Source organism: Ambystoma mexicanum, chromosome 10, assembly GCF_040938575.1.
Source record: "Ambystoma mexicanum isolate Mex_15411 chromosome 10, UKY_AmexF1_1, whole genome shotgun sequence".
Classification (NCBI taxonomy): domain Eukaryota; kingdom Metazoa; phylum Chordata; class Amphibia; order Caudata; family Ambystomatidae; genus Ambystoma; species Ambystoma mexicanum.
In genome coordinates this window covers 1,079,682,002-1,079,698,405 of record NC_090932.1, presented here as the reverse complement: position 1 = coordinate 1,079,698,405, position 16,404 = coordinate 1,079,682,002, and positions in this window count along the sequence as shown.

Here is a 16,404-nt window from a genome sequence, read left to right as displayed (position 1 = left end):
CGAGTGCACACGTTGGGCAGTTCTGCAGTAGTTCTTCTACTGAGGTGTCTAGATGGGGGGAACCATAGTTTCTGTTTTAGCATCCTTTTTGTGGATACAATGCCCCTGTGTCCTTCGTGTGCTAGTTCTAGCACTTTCTGTCGCAAGTTTCGCAGGATTATGAGCTTGGTTCCTTTTAACAGTAGTCCTTCCTCCGACTTCGCAAGTTCTTCTTTTACGGCTAGGAAGCACGTGACGTCTTATATCATGTCACCATTCATTGTTTCACGGATCTGCTTTGCATGCTTCCACCTCCCTGTTTCTAGGCATCTTAGTATTACTTGAATTCCTTGGTCAGTATTCTATTCACGTGCTATCTGCTCCATGTCAAGCCCTTGTGGTGTGCTGCTGTGGATGACGTACCTTATGTATTGATCAGCTGTGGACGGTTCTGGTCTGCACTTTTCTCTTGGATGACGGGAGAGAAAATCTGCAGGGTTCTGTTCTTTCCCCGGCCTGTGTGTGATGGTGAACTGATAGTCCTGTAACCGCAGGGCCCACCTGGCTATTCTTGGTGGCATCTTCGCCTGGGGATTGCCATAGATGAATATGAGTGCCTGGTGGTCTGTTACTACTACAAAAGGCTTTCCATACAGGAAGAGGTGAAAATGCTTGCAGGCCCAGACGACCGCTAGTCCTTCCTTCTCTGCCTGAGAGTAGGCTTGCTCAGTTTTGGAGAGGCTTCGACTGGCGTAGGGTACCATGTGCTTCCGACTTCCTTCTCTGTCGTCCAGTTGCGTGAGAATGACACCTAGGCCGACGGGACTGGCGTCAACGATGAGTTCCGTGGTTTTCTTTGGGTCTAAGTATGCCATGTTTTGGGCATCGGAGATGCGGTCCTTGATTATTTGGAAGGCCTCTTGGCATTTAGGTGACCAGACAAACTCGGTGTTCAGCTTGGTGAGGGCTCTGAGCGGTTCGCTGATGGACACGAAGTATCGTATGTACCTCGTGCAATAGCTTGCAAGTCCTAGGAAGGATCTGAGGTCTGAGGTGGTGGTGGGTGGCTCAGCTTCTCGGAGTGCGCTAACTTTCTCTGGATCTGGCGTCATGCCCTATTCTGAGAATATGTGCCCAAAGAATCTGAGTGTCCTTTTGCAAAACTCGCACTTCTCCTTGTTTAAAATGAGCCGGGCTTCTTCTAGGGCCATGCAGACTCTCATTAATGTGTCATCGTGTTGCTCTTGAGTCTGGCCGAAGACCAAGATGTCGTCGCTATAGTTCAAGCAGTTGGGTACGTGTTTGATGACATTGTGTATTTCTGCTTGGAATATTTCTGCCGCAGAAGATACCCCAAAACTGAGCCGTTTGTAACGGAATAAACCTAGGTGGGTGGCAAAAGTCGTTATGTAGCAGGAGCTCTTGCAGAGTTCCAGCTGGTGGTAGCCTTTGTTTAGGTCCAATTTGGAGAATACACCATGTCCGTTATTCGTGGGGCTTGATGTCGTTCTCTCAGGATGGCTTTGTTTGGTCTCCTCATGTCTACACATATCCGGATGTCGGGGGAGTCTCTTTTGGGCATCGGTACTATAGGTGACACCCATGGTGTGGGGCCTTCTGCTGGCTCAATGATATCTGCCTCGAGCAATTTGGTCAGTTCATTCTCGACTTGCTTTTGAATGTTTATGGGGATGCCCCTGTAGTGTTGTGCCACTGGTGGGACGCTGGCGTTGATGTGGAATTCGATCTGTCTGTTTTTCAGTTTTACAAGGCCTTTGAATAATGATGGGAAACCTTGGTCAATGCTTGCTGTCGGGTCTAAGTATTTATGCACCATGAGGTGGTATAGTATGTGAATGAGTCCCATCTCTATGGCTGCTTGATAGCTTAGTATGCACCCGCTCTCGGTGGCAGCCTCTAGTACAAGCATGGGGATGCTTTTCTCGTGTTCCTTGTATCGGCATGATGCCATGAAGAATCCCTTGCATGCCAGGGGTGTTTTTGAGCCGTATGGATAGATGAGAGCTCTTGCTGGCTGTAGGCGAGGGGCGTTTGGTATGCTTTCGTTAACTTTCTCACTGATTATGTTCACTGTTGCCCCCGTATCTATCAAAAATTCAGCAGCAGTTTGATTGATTTGTATTCGTAGTATTGGGCTGTGTTCCTTTGCCGTGTTGTTTCCAAGGGCGTATAAATACCCCTTTTTCCGTGGTGCTTCCTGGTGTTTCTCCAGTTGGCGGGCTCTCTTCCGATGACGCACTTGACACGCTGTCCGATTGCGACTGTTCTATGAGGCACCGTATATATCTCCTGGGTCGTCTTCTTGTCCTGGATGGGGTGGTTTTGTTCTCCCTCCAGTTTTTCTTTCTTGTCTTCTTTCTGGTTGTTCGTCGTAGTGTCTGTGACGTCCTTGTTCGTGGGGTTGGTATGCTGTCCGGTGGTGCTGCGTGGGCAGGTTTTGCTCCAGTTCTGTTGTGGGTTTCCCGCTTTTTCCTGCCCCTCTCATCTTGCTGCGGAATATCAAACACACAGCCTTGTAGTGGTTGTCACCACCACATGCGGAGCATGTTTGGCCCATGATGGGGCACGTTCCTTCATGGGGGTACTCGTGTCCACACCGGTAGCAGAACGGATCGCTGTTGGCTCTCGCTGTTCCTTCTAACTTGTTGAGGCTTTCGTGCTTACCGTGCGTGATTTTTATTTCCTCCAGGCCCTCTACTTGCGCTGCGAGGGCACCATCTGATCGTGCCAGCCGTAGGATTTCTTCTAGGTTTCTCGGCTGTTGAAGTAGTCATTACCGAAAATCGGCGCTTCGGCACCCCACTATGATCTGCGACCTGATGGTCTCCTCGTTTGAGTAGTTGTTGGAATCACAGTGCTTCATTTTTGCTCTTAACCTCATGACGAATGCGTCTATGGTTTCTCCTCTGTTTTGCTTGGTGGTATGGAATACATGCCGTTCACAGTCCACATTTGTGTGGGGCGTGAAGTATTCCGTGAGCGTTGTCTTTAGTTTGACGTAGGAGTCTATGGTGTTTTCAGGTATTTCGTCAAGGATGTCTCGCATGTTAGATCCTACGGCATGGATTAAGAGGTTCAGTTTTTGTTCATCCTCTAGTGGTCCTGCCGCTTTTAGGCATACTTTGAAGTCTCTCAACCACCTTTTCCATCTTGATCCGAGGGTGCCGGTGTCAGTGAGGTCAAAATTTGCTGGCAGTTGGGCTAAAAGGCTGTCTGTCATCTTTCTGGGTTCTGGTCTGGCTGGAGTCACTGGGATTGTCAGTGACTCCCCTTCCGATCCACTCATGGGCTGATCTTCCGACGCTGTACTAGCTGTGCGGCTCGCGAGGCCTGCTGTGCTGTGTGCAGCCGTTCTGGGGATGCCAGGGGGGAGGGGGCTCTGTGCCACATGTTGATGGGCCTTTGGGGCCTAGTTTTGTGGCACGCCCTGGAGCCTTGTGCGCATTGTTTTTTTTTTTTATCTTACCCTTCTTATCCTTGTGGAGCCAACTCGGGAGGCCGTGTCCCTGCCGCTCTTCTCGTATTGTTTTTCGCCGTAGCCGTTGGCGGAGGGTCAGTACTCCTTAGCCGCCCGGAGATGTGAACAGGGAGCCGCTGCTCCACCTGCAGGTGATTGGATGTGCCTACCGCCGTCCTTGCTGTTCGCGGGAATGTTTTCGCTTCCTCCCCCGCCCGGATGGATGATGCACGGGGAGCCGCTATAGCTGCTCCACCCGCGTGGGATGTGCGCGTTGGAGCCTTGGTTGAGCTTGTGCTGGGGCTCGTTTCGACGGCAGGGAGCCTTCTCGCTTCAACCTGCTGCCTCCGGGAACCGTCGACCGAATGATGTCCTGTGGCTCCAGTGGTGCCTCACTGCTCACCACGAGCGCTTTGGACCCGAGGTGGCGAGCACGGTGGAAGATACGTGTCCGCTTCGTCGCCATTGTAGTATCTCACAAGTGGACCTCCTCACGCTGCTAGTCAGCTACCCTCATTCATACAAGGATACACCGACACAGGAGCTGGGGTGCAACACTTCTTTACTTCATAACCGTCAGCCTCGAACTGACTTTCTGGCGGTAGCTCCGCCCCTTCCTACACGTGGGTCGCAGCCCACTGATTCATGGTAATAAACAGAGGACTCGTCCTCGGAACACATAAACACTGGCGACACCACACATACCTACCAGTGTTAAATAAAGTAAAGCGGAAAGAAGATGCAAGCTGCTTACTAATGAAATGAGAGGACACAACGCCATGAAAATCAGGCCTAGTGCATTCTTATTGCAATTTCAAGCCAACTAGTAAAGGTGATTGAATTGCCACACACATGCCGTAGAAAAATGTCATTGCTTTTCTCGTTGGCTACTAATATTCACCCCACAGTAGCAATGCATGCTACACACTAAACATGTATAATTTCATAAAGACATTTTAGACCATACAAACTTTTTGAATATTGAAGTGTCATTCAGTGTAAATTCATGATTTTGCAATAAGTAGACTATTAGAATTGATCGCCAACCTTTGGTAAAGTGAGACAGTACCTTGCCTTGGAGCAAGATTGGTTGTCGAAAAGAGGACCCTCCTAACTCTACTCTAGATCACTTGTTGACGTAGCTATGAGCTAACGCCTTCACATCTGTGTTTGTACCAGATCCATTACATGGAGGCAGAGCTGTTGGCGGTTCACAGCTACCACGCAAAACGCCACAATTCTGGACACTCTTTTTACTGATGGTCTATGTGTGTGGCATATTAATCGGGTCCGTTAACGCAGAGGATACTTTTTTGAAGGGAGAGTGCCACTGCCAAAGCTTTCATAGAGCAAACCTGCAAAGTTAAGTTAAATCCAAACTATGCTGTATTCAGTCCACCTGATTCTCTATAGACGGTAATAACAGCACAAAAACAAGATCTTTATCTGCGAACAATGCTGCAATTTGATGTACAAATATAAAGTCACTTATTTGAAGTCTTCCTATTGAATGTGGTTGTAAAATGTGTTAGAAGAAACTTAGTAATGATATGGATTACATGATTTTCCATGTGTGTCTATAACAACCCTTGACTTTAGTATGGATGCACAGTTCTCTTCAGAGTTGATTTTGTAAATATTTCGAATTAGGAAATGTTGACATCTTCCTAGTGTTTCTTATCCATTGTTTCCAGTTCCTGGATGTTATTATGGTGGGGACTTCGCATTGTACTCCAGTGTTCAGATGCAATATTTTAGCTGTTCCTCATTCAGATAAAAGTTAATATTTAAGACCTAGCATTTGTAATTTTTGTATGCATTTTCTTAGATTGTGCTTCATAAAAAACTTTTTCTGCTAAGTATATTTGAGTAGAGCTTTAATATGTATGGCTTATCCTGACCCCCACTTGTCCCGCCTTTTAACTTTCTGGTGCTGTTGTTGATTCGCATATTGTTGTTAGAAGAATGCTAACACAACTCTGTCTTACTCTGCACCACTCCCCATCATGTACTGTTTACTTGTACATTGATTTGCATCTTTATAACTAGGTTAGCATTATATAAATCACCTATAACACCCAAGTATGATCTTGTCTTGCCTAAACTAGACTCTCTGAGATACCATACTCCCCTCACCTCGAGTGAAGAAACATATTCGGTATCTAAAAAAAATGCACATATTTTGATTTGTTAAAAGGATTCACACTGCACCAAAATGCACCTGATAAACATGTTTATGCTCGATTCTTTTTTTTTTTATTAACTGTGTGTCCTGCTCTTCTTGAATACATTGTTGCCATCAAAGCAGAAAATGGAGCACCATGAAAAAGTAAAAAATGTACTTTGCCCTTAATGTCATCCCAATGTTTGTGCAGCAACTCAGTTTGGAGCAGTGGCAGGCAGGGCTAGTGTCTGCCTCGTTTCCCAAACTACAACACTCTCTTCCAGCTATAAAACTGATCAGGTGCAGAGGAAAGAAAGGGCGTGTGGGAGGACTGATGCTGCTGCCACATCACTTTTCAAAGAAAGTCCAGAGGTTCTGGGAGCAGAACGATTTTGGGTGCAAGTGGTAACTGCAGAAGATTAGGCCATAGTTTATCAGGGATCAATCTCTGACCTTACCCTCACATATCCATGGTTCCTTGGGCGGCTTGTCCATGGGTTGGCGTGCCAACCTGCCAGTACACTAGCCCATCATGCAGGAGCTGTGCCAACCCAGTGGAAACTGAGTGTGCGCTACTGGGCTGGTTAAACTGTTTCCCCTTGACAGTTTAGTTCCCCTGTGCATATGTCCAATGATCCATGCAAGGCTGGTGGCATTTTGCTTGCTCAACCTTGCATGGCCTGTTGGAGATGCAGGCTGGAGAACTGCACATATGAATGTGCAAGTGCGCATCCAAACTGATTTGGGTGCTGTCAATGGAGCGCATTGCTCCTGCGTGCATGAACCAGGAACTGCTCTTTGATTCCTGTTCATGCTGTGCTGGAGCCACAGACCCTTCTGGGGTTGGCAGCACAGCAGAGTCTGGACCAGGGCTGCATGCAGGCATGATTTTCATGTTTTTATTAAATATATCATGTGTGCGATTGTATGGGTGTGTGTTTGAATGTTGTGTGACTGTGTGTGCACGCTTTTTTTGTGCTGGGGAGCCGATTATTGTGGGGTATGGGGTGGGTTCGCAGCAACTGGAATTTATTACTGGGCATCAGTCATAGATGCCCCATAAATATGCTATTGATAAAAAAAGATGGATGCTATTTATTACATGGCTAGACTGCCATTTTGGGGAGGCCAGTCTAGCCATTTCTGACAGTGGCATGACTTATTTCTATTAAGCATCTATGATAAACCACGCATGATATGTTATTACATGGATAGACTGGCATTTTAATGCAGCCAGTCTAGCTATTCGCTACTGTGGCACAGTATTTAACTCTGGGCATCTAAGATAAACGAAGCCTGGTGTATTCTTAAACGTCTAGACTAGAATTTTGGTGCCGCCAACAGGAGTGTGTTCTTACATGGGGTTACTGCCATAGACTGGCAAATCCAGTGTGGGCATGCTTTCTTACAGTATCATTAATGGAAAAATGCACAAAGCAAGCAGTATGTCCCTCTATAGAAATACTGGCATGTATTGATTCAGTCAGCATGGAAATGTGTGGGCAAAGCCATCATGAACATGTTTTTATACTGGCATATGTTGCGGGCAAAGGTATCGTGAAAATGCCATGAGAAATGCTCTGGTGCACTGTTGGTGACCTGCATCTATTTTATTTTTGGATTGCAGTTACCCTACATAACCATTGCAAACTGCCTGACTTTTTACTCAGTTTTTCACAGAACACGAAGTGTGTAAAATGCACCATTTAACACATTATTCTAAAATAATTATCGGGGAAATCCCCCATACCCATCTGAATCCCTCTTGGGTGGTTCAAGCTCACTTGGTTGCTCTGGCATATTTATTTTTGAGAGACGCTAATTTACAAAATTCACAAGCTGCCACTGAATGGTGCTTTCCCAGCTGGATAGTGAGACAGAAACCAGGTGCGAGATTGTCTGCATTCAAGGGCATAACTGGCATTACCAGCTTGAAAACATTCCTGAATTGATACAGCAACAAGAAGTCCCTTAACCAGGCAGTGCCAAGGGGCAGGAGAACTCCTGGTTATAGGGAGACCTAACAAGCCCAAATGTTAGGTTAAAGATGTTTTTTTTTCTGTTAGGTAAAGGGAAAAGTTAAGGTTAAAGGGATTCGAACAATGAGCAGCAGGTTGGTTCCATAATAAACTGAAGCTGAAGGGAGGTACATTACAGTGATCCCATAGACCAGCAGATGGTTGGTGTTCTGTAGCAAATTGATGTCAATAGTTGTAATATGAAGTGATCTAGCAGGCAGCAGATCCAATCTTCCCAGCAGATACAGGCAGGCGCTTGACGTTTTGGGTGCAACACTGTTGCGAAGTTTGAGTGAAAGACGTCCTTCCGTAGGCTATTGCCTCGACTTTTGTAGGGTTGAAAGCAGGCCATGACTGCCCTCTCAGCACATGCTAACCCAAGTGGCATCAATATTCAAGCGTGTGGCACATCAAGCCATCCTAATGGTGCTGGGGGCCCTCTTAATTAACCAGGTATTGCCAACTCCAGGAAGTGCTTTATTACCAGCTTGCCCACCAAGAAGCATGTCCAATACCTTCACTTTAATTATTCAGGTCACGATACGTTGGCATCTTGACTGGACATCCTGTTTAAGGGCGTTTGATCAGGAGCATCATCTTGCCTGTTTGTGCATGGTCTAGCTTCATGACTGAGCGCCTGCCCTTGGAAATGTACAACTGAACAAGGAGTTAATTTCAATAATCTCCTTCCTTTCCCTAACTGCAATGCAGAACAGATGACAACGTTTTGCGGTGTCCTTTTCAATTATTACTGTGAATTATCTATTTCACTCTATTGCTAGCTCTCACAGATCTAGTCCACTCCCCTGAGTTTAAGAGCCATGTCCCCATTTTATCCACCCTATTCTCACGGTTTCTATTGACCTTTGTTACTGTGATGTGGTGTTTCTGGCCCCTTTAGTTAAACATTTTGTTAAAGGGATGTTCTGGTTAAGTTACACTAACAACCTACGAAATTCAATGAAAACAAGTTGTTAAAGGGACGTTATGGTTCCAAGTAAAACCGAAAAAAACACAGAAATTTGGCAGTTATGGTAAGCTAAGCAACCATAACTCACACCACTACCGTGCACTGCTAAAATTCTCACTGTCCGTGAACAAAAACAACTTGCCTAGATATGTCTGTGAACAAAAACAAGTGCCCTACATATGTTATGTCATCAATGACATTTGTGATGTCATCTTTGATGTCCCGGGTGTTAGTCTTAGCAGTGCACGGTGGTGGCATGAGTTATGGTTGCTTAGCTTACCAAACCTGGCAAATTTCTGGGGTAACTGTTTTTTCACTGAATTTCATGGGTTTTTACCAGTGCACCTTAATTTGCTACCAACTTCCTAATATTGTACTTACCCCCAATATAGCAGCATTTTTGGCCAATGTAAAAAGTTTCACCTTAAAACTGTGCCATTCCCCACCTCAAAGCAACATTTTTAACACTTCTATGAACTTTAGGCAACTTTTTGCACTTTTTTTCACTGAAATTTGCGAACGTCTGACGTCACTGCAGACTTTGCGGACAGTGTCACGTGACATGTTTGTGAACACGTATGTGCTTCGTGAACAGTTCGAAACTGCATTTTCAGCTGATCTAAGAAGTTTCAAGTTGAAAAGTTACCCTTGCACAGCTCCTAGACCTATTCTTACTGATTGTCCATCTGCAATCCAGGACAGAGGACATGCTTGGAAGAATATTAGCACAATTGCTACTTATCTTCAAAAATGGCATCAGCCATGGCCATGCCTCCCCCCCAGAATCCACCACCAGCTGCAGGGCCCAGGTAACAGAAAAAACACAATGATGCAGAAAACAATCAAGGGGACCAGGAAGATAAGGTAGAGGAAATGCCTGCCTCCAGCACCCATAGGGAATCGTGGGTGTGGCAGGACTTTTCCATTGTTGGGGGTGTACCAAAGGCTAAGGCTACCAAGGTGAAACACACTGAGTGGAATGTTGTTCTCAGTCGCAAACAACCTGGGCAGTACTCATTCATGCACCTCCACACCAAATGCAACCACCAGGATGCACTCAGAAAGGCTGTCCTTTCTCAGGAAGTAGTAGTCTGTCTTCCTCTATCTAATCTTCCTCAACCAATACTGCCACAACACAGGCTACTCGTGTGGGGCAGATAATCCCACCAGCTACCTGCCAAGCCATAAAAGAGACTGTTGATCCATATCTTTCCAAGGCAACAGTACTCTGTATATACTGCAACACACCACTCTGCACGGGGGGAGGAGTTTCGAAGTGCTTTCGAGGCTGTAACCAAGGAGCATGAGAAACACTGCCCCCTAACTTAGATTTAACGCACGCCCAACTTCTTCCCCTATCCACCTGCCCCTCCATATCTGTGGTTGGTGTCCCTTCCCTCATTTCCCTCCCCCCACCTTACTTCCGGGTCTTTCCGGCAATACAAAATACAATAGAAAAAGTTCCTTTAGGACACCACCTTTGACAGTTTAAAAAAAATAGAACTGGAAAAGTTCTTATAGACTCTATCTACTTTACATTTTTCAGAAAAGTAGTTAGACTCAATAACATTCTCTGACTTTTCCATTTTCTACCATGCTACAGGAAATAAGTGTATACGAGAGGAAAAGAAAAAATCGCAAACAATTTTCTATCCCAAATACTTTTCTCTACCATAGAATAAGGACCATAATCCATAGACCTTCATGACTATCCACAGTCTCCTCTACAGGCCATGCATTATTAAAAAACACAGATTGTAGATGCACGCCATTGCACAGGACAGACGTTCTACCCTTTTTACTGTTATGTTTGTAACTCTGCCTCATTGCCTGCTTTCAAACAGTCACACATCTATCCACTTCCAAAACCTCTACATGTAACCCTATCAATATCTCATTCCACACACCACTTAACAGTCTTCTAGAAATCTTTTGTATCAGCATTACCCTTGCTTATCTAAAGAAATGTTACACACTACTGCTATAAATGCACATATGCATTGTGCAGTAAGAAAAGTGCATGAATAGAAAGGGCAGTAGGGATTGCCAAGTGCTCATAGGAACCCAGAAGGAAAGTGCTAAGAGATGGCAAGGTGGGAGGCCACTGGCTAACTGCTGGGGCAGAGGAGTCCCAAGGGTGGGGATACACAACCGCCAGCAGGCACACCTGCAAGGTCAGTGCTAGAGGGGGTGTACTGGTGTCGACTAGATATAGGGTCTGCAACCTGTCAGGTTCATGAGGGACCAGTCCCAGTAGCAGTGGTAGGAGTTAGCAGGGAAGGGATTAAGTCAAACAGGAAGAGGAAGCCAGAGTTTTCAGAAGTTCCAGAACTTAAGGAAGTCCAGCTCAAGTAAAAAAGGAGCAGGAACGCTGCTCCAAAGTGAGGCACGGGCCGAAAAGAGAGACATGCCTCCTGCTCTCTGTTTCAAAAAGAGTTTTATAAGCAGAGAATTAGAGTTAGAGGAGCAGAGGGCTCCAGCAGGGGAGTATTTATGGAAACAAAGTTGGAGATAGTGTAGTCCCATGTCCCACAAAGCCTTCTCAATGATGCAGAGGATCTTAAATTTGATACTTGCAGCCACCAGAAGCCAATGTACATATTTTAGGGCTGAAGTGATATAATACTGGGCTTGAGGCCAAAGATACGTCTTGCAGCCCTATCATGGATTAGCCAAAGGGGGCGTAGACAACAAAGGGGGAGTTTGAGGAAGAGGCTGTTGCAGTAGTCCATCCTAGAGAGGACCACAGGGCTCTAGACACGTTCAGCTTCAGGGATAAGGTGAGGAACGGTAGAATGACTGTAAGGATGTGAAGCTGAAAGTGGTCCTTGTTTACAAGCTCCAAAATATAAGGAGTAAAGGAGAGTACTTAAAGATGAGCACCAATGTTTTTGGCCTCACAGGGTGGTGAGATTAGAGGGCCCAAAGAGGGCAGCCATAGGGAGGAGGAAAACAGGGCACATGTTACGCTCACCTGGTATCCACAGGGACGCCACCCAGCCGGGTTACTCGCTGGTATGCTTCCCAGCTCTGCCCTGATGTGGTCTGCGGGAAAGGTTCTGCCTGAAAATACAGGAGGACTGTTCAAGACTGACCGACTGGGGTAAGTATCCTTCCTCAACCCCCATATGATTTCAGTCCCTCTGGCGCCCTCTCCTCACCTTGTGGTAGAATTAGGCATGCTCTCCGTCCTGCCTTCTTTGCAGGGGCGCGTTGTCTTTCATGGACGTGTGCGGTCCAGTTACTTCATTGACGCCAAACCGTTTGATATTGTTCAGGTAGGTCTTATTGCTGTTCTTTAGTTTTGTTTCTATCCTGCATGCCTTTCTTTGTCTTTTTTTTCCTCCCTTAGGTATGCGGAGCTTCAGTACGGCGAACTGGCTTGGTTGAGCCCCACTGGTAAATGATGGCCCATTAAGAGCGCTATGATGCGGTAAGTAAGCGCTATGCACAGCGTTGCAAAGTCTTGCCTTTGCTAACCTGTGTTTTCCTTCCTTGTAGGTCGCAGTGTTCTTCAGCGCGAGGGGAATGTCCGGAGTGGTGCCAGCCGAGAGGCGACCAGCCAGGTAAGCCTTTTGAGCAGTTCGTAATTTGTAAATGTCTCTACTGCTTTCTTTAATGTTACCTCTATCTTCCTCTTTCAGGTTGTTCTGTCCGGGAGGCGTGCAGATTCGAGGAAGCTGTTCTCAGTAGCTGCGAGTGTTTAAAGATGAAAACTGCAGGTAAGATGCTGCTGCTAATGATGTTCCTTTTGTCTCCTTGCAGGTTCTGCTTCTCCGAGGTTCGAGGGAATAGCTGGACACGGTGAGCGTCACGTGCAAGCTGCAAAGTAACGCGAAACGTGTTGTCTTGCTCAGGTGTGGTTTAAATAGCCCCAACAAAATAGTCCAGGTAAAGTAGTCCCTAGGCTACCACACCCAAAACACTAGACCGCATAGCTTGGTTCTTAGCAACCAAGCTATGTGGATGCCTCCATGTTGGCTGACAATACAATAAAGTAGTTCCCAAGCACATTGTTTTTCATGCTGTATGAGCCTTGCGCCATGAGGGCTTTTGAAGAGGATGCCAGGCTCTAGAGGCCCGAGTCCTGACTCCACCTGGCCAATGGGTTTGCCAGAGGGGGTTTTGGGCGAGGGTCGTGACAGCACAAGTGTCACAATAAGAAGGATGTTCGTCTTACTGGCATTGAGACAGAGTTAATCGTGCACAATGCCTGGATGGCCGTCAGACAATCAGGGATAAAAAACAAGGAGAAGAAATTAGTAGAGGGAAGTTTAAGGAAAGCTTTGTATCATTAACATAACACTGGAAATGAGAAAAGAAAAGACATCAGGTGCGCCATAGGGGCGAAATAGATATTCAAGAGCTACAATCCTAGGATAGAACCATGGGATACGCTGCAAGTAGAGAGTGAGGTGGTAGAGTACAACGACCCACTTCCAGCTGTAAAGGGCAGTGAGTGAGGAAAAAAGGTCAGCCTGTCCAGTGCCTGGTCCATGATGCTAAAGGTATCATGTTAAGGATACAAATTATGACCATGTGAAAGGCGTAGGAGACATCAAACAGCACTATCCTCAATTGTCCTAATATCATGAATACCATATACACTTCAATTATATCATTCCACCATATTACAAATATGGTATTCTCCCCCTAGAGTACCTATAATAACTATACACATATTACTATACTGTGTGTGGCCAGATTCTACGGACATGCCCCTAAGAATCTGACCACTGGCCAAAACCACCACAATAGAATTAAACCATATAACAAGTACTTGCAATACACCGTCAAATAACAAGACTCACTGAGAATGCTATACAATCCAAATGATGTCCGGGACACTAAAAGTGACCACGGACTCGACGACACCAGCACACCTTTTTTTCACCCATAACAGCTCCATGCCAACTTTATTCCACTCCCCTACCCTTTCCAAACCCTCTTTCGGCCACCAAAGAACCCCAAATCTGTTTTCCAGACTTTTTTCTTACTGCGCTGTTTGTGCTCAGCGGCGATGTCCGTGGACTCGGCAGCACCTGTAAACCCTGTTTTCACCTATGAAAACAGCCCCATGTCCACTTTATTCCACTCCCGCCCCCTTTCCAGACCTTCTTTCGTCCACCAAATAGCCCCAAATCTGTTTTCCACACTTTTTTTCTTTACAGAGCTATCCACGGACACCGTCGGTTCTCTGCAAATGCAAAATGACAGTTTCCAAAAATAGGACGCAGCTCATACATTCCACCATCCAATCGGCAAGCGTGTATGATGGAAATGAGTCCACAGACTGGACCCAGTTATCACAATTACAAAAACATGCTTTTGGGGCCAAACCGCCGCTTTGGTGCAAATCCGTCCAGCGGTTTGGGCTGTAAGTGCAAGCAAAAAATGTTTTCTGTTGCGTCTGAGGATTTCCACAAATTTTGGCACCCCCGTATAGCTTTGCCCCCCCCCCCCCCCCACACTGCACAAAACCGCACCAAACGTAGAATAATTCGGAGGGGGCCATATACTTTTTTGACAAAGTTTATTGAGGATTCATCCAGGGCGGGCATAGGTGTAAGCCGTCCAAAAATTGCTCTTTCTATGAGTTGAGCAACTTAACCATAGCTACAGGACTGCTAGTGCAGGCCCTGTAATATAAATATCTACACTTCGCTCATGTATGTTCGCCACACTATCATCTAAATAAGGGGTCTGCAACCTTTGGCTCTTAAAATGTTTCGGACTACAATTCTCATGATATCTGGCTATTGACTATGCTAATTAGGGATGATGGGATTTGTAGTTCAAAATATCTGAAAATCCAAAGGTTTCAGACCCCTGCTCTACACCATTTGATTACATGTGTTGTTCCTGCTCACTGCTCAATGTTGGATGTGAATTGGACAATTTGGAGTGCAGTATTTTTGCTGTTTTGGGGCGCCATCCCAATCTGCCCCAATTGTCAATACCTGTACAGTGGCCTACACAAGACTAGCATGTCTTCCATGGCATACATGTATTGATATTTGGGCTGTGGGTTCAAAGGAATGACAATCGCATGGTATTTCGCCTGGTACCCATCTAGAGAGTAGTGAAAATGACTTAAAAACTTACTATAGGATTGAATAAGCCTTATGCATCCAGAACGTACTGATCCACCATCAGACACAGGGTATTTTTTAAATCAAGTATTCGTCCTCTTATATAGAGATGTAAAAAAAAAAATTAAAAAAATCTTGTAGAGGAGCAGCTAAATGCCTCTACAGGAGGTGCCGCCCCCCCTCTTACCTACATGCTGGAAACCAGAAATCATGCCATGCATGGCACGAGTGATTGTGCCTATTCCGCAGAGTTTCTTTGAGAAACGGTATCCACTAAGAAGACCCTATCTGATGTATCCCCGTAGAGATGACAATCGCTTGGAAGAGGTCACCGAAGAAATATTAAGATGAAAGAAAGAGAGGTTGGTGACGTCACAAGAGATGAGCGTGGCTCACTGAGAAGAGTGGCTGAAGAAGAGGATGTATGGACCTTATGGAATCTGATAACTAAGTAAAGAACTGAGGAAACTTTCATATGCAAAGTGAAGATTGAACGTGTGAAGAGCAGAAAATGCAAGCAGTTTAATAACTGTACAGATGCACCAACGCAAGTAGACTGAGTAATCATAGAATCTAGCTATACGTAGTGAATAAACTGCAGGCGGTGCTGCCATTATATAGAATCTGGACTTTGGTGTCACAATTTTAGTAAGCTTAAACTTAAGCCCATAGAGAAGATCGCTGAAAGATGTCGCAGCAAGAAAGCAGCTGCAGTCGAGAAAGGACTGAGAAAGGCTGTCTGGCCTGGTGTCAAAGACTGGAACAGCCAAGAACTGGTTTTCTATCCTTGAATAACAGTGAACATAAGAGGCTGAGTCATCCCTTTTTAAGGTGCAAAGAAAGAACACTGAGTGCCATGTTTTATTCATTTAATACAATTAAATGCTAGAAAATGTGCCTAATTGCGGTCTCCTGTCAAGTGGGCTATGGATGAAAATAGAAGTTGGGCATGCAGCTCTAGACTTAAGATAGCATGTGCTCGCACTCCTGTATATTCTAGACCAAGTTCAAAGGCAATCTCCATGGCAGAGATGTCGAGCTAATTGGGTGGGGAGAAACAGTCAAAGTCCACCCACTGACACCTGGGGTACCAGTTTACGTGCTCCTAGTGAGCCGAATGTCCCAGAAGGGCACAAGCGTGCCAACTATTTGTAGAAGGCCATATAACGAAGAGTCTTATAGTTTGATAGCCAATGAGCTATCTGTCAAATAACTGTTGAAGATGACTTGCACTAGGGGTGGGCATAAGTTGTCCACCTGACTGTAGAGACCCAATCACAACCCGATCCCGAATAGAAAGTATACTTGGATGTTCGTTGTAACTCTCTGTTTTAAACAATTGATAATAAAACATTAAAAACGACTTTGCCTTCTTCCTGAGTTGGTTTGATTATCTGGTGTAATAGTTACTCTGCATCCCATCTACTGCATGATATCGTACTTATTTAAGGGCCATATGTTCGAACTGGTAATACCATATATACAGATATATTTAAAACATCATAACACCACAGACTTTCTGTAATCACAAGTGTGAGAAGTCTTAGACAGCACATACATGGTTTAGTAGAAGTTGCCTCCTGAAACCAGCGTAATTTGACAGGCGTCCTTATGCTCTTATTGTCACACTTTACACCAGGGGTCAAGAAATACATATAAAGATCAGGACAAACATAGCATTATCTACACACATTCTTCATAGG